General features: G+C 53.1%; 1 pseudogene; it reads left to right on the forward strand.

The window, feature by feature from the left end:
* Positions 1–508: 508 nt before the first annotated feature.
* Positions 509–1,436, forward strand: LOC116755056 (annotated as a pseudogene).
* The last annotated feature ends 1,764 nt before the right edge of the window (positions 1,437–3,200 follow it).

Below are 3,200 nucleotides of genomic sequence, written 5' to 3' on the forward strand. Positions count from 1 at the left end.
CACTTTCTAAGGAGTAGTTGGCAATCTCCAGCATGTACCTTTGGAAAGGAATCAAGTTGGATGTTCTACCTGCGTCCCCTGGATTCTCTGCCTTGAAGAGTCCCATCACCTTAGCCCAAAGCCCTTTGTTCTGTGCCCCGTCGTGCAGGGCTTGTTTTCATTACCTCCACACCGTCCCTGTATTTATCAGGATTGTTCGAGTTGCAAGTAATTGAAACTCAACTCAAAGCCGCTCTTTTCGTGCATTCACATACCTGGGAAGGGCGCTAGGTTTGCTCACAGAATCTAAAGAATAGCTGCAGTGATCAGAGTCTGAGAAACTGCAACGGGAACATGGCCCCCCCCAGAGACCTCGCCGTCTCTCCCTTCCCCCTTTCCTTGTCTTGGCTTCATCTTGCAGAAAGCTTTTCTCCACGTGCTGGCCAGAATTCCCCAACGCACATCCTCCTAGCTTAGCAAAAACCGAGGACCACTACCTTCTCCAGAATCTTTACGATAATCGAAGAAAATGGCTTTCCTATGTCTCAAAGATTGCTTTCTGAGGATTAAAGCACTGACATCGGCCAGTCTACGTCCCGTGTCCACTCCTGCAGCTGGTGTGTCAGGGAAGCAGAAGGCAGAGGCCGGAAGCGGCGACGCCGGCTGCGTGGTGCTGAGCGCCGAGCTGGCTGAGGCGTCGCTGGATGACGTGGAAACGCTGCTGTCCGACGGCGACGGCGCACTCGGGCGCAGCGAGACTGCGGCGTCCTGCGCGCCGAGCCTCCTGACGGCGCTGCAGGCGGGCGAGCGTCTTGGCTTCATCACCAACAACAGCAGCGAGACCCTCGAGGCCTGTGCCGCGGAGCTGCGGCGCCTGGGCTTCGGCCGCCCTGCGGGCCTGGCAGCAGCCGCAAGGTCCTCGGCCTGGCCTACTGCACCGCGCTCCACCTGCTGCAGCGCCGGGCCGGCGCGCCGGGCCCAAAGCCTGCATGCTGGGCAGCGCAGCCCTGGGCTCGGAGCTGGAGGACGAGGGCGTGGGGCCCAAGCCGCTGCAGGGTGAACCTCCCCGGTGCCTGGCTGTACGCGCCGCCTGAGCCCAAGGTGTGTGCCGTTGAGATGGGCTTCTACCAGCCCTTCAGCTCCATGAAGCTCCCCAAGGCCGTACGCTTCCTGCAGCAGCCATACCGCCTGCTCGTGAGCACCGACCTGGACCACCGGCTCCCACTTGAGAACAGCCGCTTCCTCGCGGGTACCGGCTGGGCTGTCTCGTCCGGGCCATGGAGACGCCACCCAGCACCAAGCCCGGCCGCTTCATCCGCCACTGCGGGTTCCAGGAGTGTGGCCTCCAGCGGGAGTGCACCGTCATGGTAGGTGGTTGCCTGGACACAGACATCCTTCCGGGCGTCAGTTGTGGTCTGCAGACCATCCTGACTCTCATTGGGAAGTCTCCACTCTAGGGGATGTGATAAAAGATTAAAAAAAAAAAAAAAAAAGGAATGGGAAACGTGCTAAGAATAATAGTTACTGCAGTTCTCCTTAACCTTCCCTAAAGCTTACTTGGTTTGCTTAGAGCCCAACGTAACAGTGGGCTCTTCTGAAGAAGCCCAGAGTAATACAAATGCGCATCAGAGAAAAGAAGTCTCTTTCTGATCATTTGGAATTTCCTTTTTATATTGTCATAAGAATATCATTTAGGTTCTTCTTTAATAGATAAGAAAACGGATTCACAGATAATTGAAGTGAATTGGCCAAGACAGATTGCCCCATTGGTTGAATAACTGGGCAAAAAGCTCAAATCTCTTAACACCCAGGTTTATTGTTTTTTCCTGTGTTAGCCTACCTTCAACAGATTTGTTATCAAACTCATCATTGGCTTTGATGGTGGGAAGTTCAAGCAATGAGTGAAGGTCCTCCTTGATGGTCTTCAAATCCCATTGCTAGGGCAGCCTCTTCTCTTGTCTCCAGGTCAGTAGGCATATCTGCTCTTAGGGGTTAGTGGAATAGGTGGGTCCAGTCAGCTGCAGACCTGGGACTCAAAGAATAAATCCAGGCCTCCTTGTCTTGGTCATGTGGGCTTTCTGGAGCCTGTGTCACAGTATCTGATCAGAAGGAAAGGAAGAGAGAGATCAAAATTCAAACCCGGTCTGGGATTCCACTTCTACTCAAGACGTAGAAAACCCCAAGAGAACACTGCTTCTACCCTAACAATGAGAAAAAGCTGGGTAGCCTCTAACATCATAACTTCTTTTTCAGCCCATGAGAGAGCTGAGGTCACAAGGCAACCCCAACGGAATTGCAGGGTAGGAAGGGTAGTAAGGCACTTCCAGGAGACGGGCACAGAGGAACTGCTGTGCTTTTTGCAGAGCGTGGGACGGAGAGGTAATGGGCAGAAGCAACTCCCATTTTAGCCAATTTTTAGAGGCCAAGTGTGGGCTGATGTTAATTGTTAGTTACTTGGCCGTTGACAGTGTGTTGGGCACTGAGCAGAGGAGGGGCTGTTCCGAAGTGGTCAGCCTGATCTTGGCTCTCTTTCTTCTGGAGTACTGGAAGATGGGTGTATTGGTTATCTATGGCTGCGTAACACATTATCCCTTTAAGCGGCTTAAAACATCAAACATTTATCATCTCGAAGTTTCTGTGAGTCAGGAATCCTGGTGCAGCTTAGCTGGGGACCTCTGACTCGGGGTCTGTCAGAAGGCTGCAGTGAAGCTGTCGGTCATGGCTGTGGTCATCAAGACTTGCCTGGGGAAGGATCTGCGTCCAAGCTCATGTCCATGGCTGTTGGCAGGGCTCGGGTCCCCACTGGCTGCTGCCACAGGCACAAGTTCCCTGTCACATGGTCTCTGTTCGGCAATTCTCAACATGGCAGCTTACCTCCCTCAGAATGAGTGGGTAAAGGAGAGAGCCAGAGCGGATGCCACAGGCTTTTTGTCACCTCATCTCAGAAGTGACATCCCATCATTTCTGCTGTATTCCGTTCATTAGAAGTGAGTCACTAGGGCCATTAAAGGGGAGGAAACTGCACAAGGACGTGAATACCAGGAGGCGGGGATCATTGGTGGCCGTCTTAGTGGCTGCGTACCACACAGGGACCCAAAGTTAACTATTATACCCATAGGGCAGGAGGTAGTAAGTAGGTGTGAGGTGTGTTATGTGCCAAGTTTTGCAAGTCCTGGAGCCTTGACAAGAAAGTTGGGTCCGGCAGGCAACAAGGATTTGAG

This window comes from Phocoena sinus, chromosome 6, assembly GCF_008692025.1.
Source record: "Phocoena sinus isolate mPhoSin1 chromosome 6, mPhoSin1.pri, whole genome shotgun sequence".
Taxonomy (NCBI): domain Eukaryota; kingdom Metazoa; phylum Chordata; class Mammalia; order Artiodactyla; family Phocoenidae; genus Phocoena; species Phocoena sinus.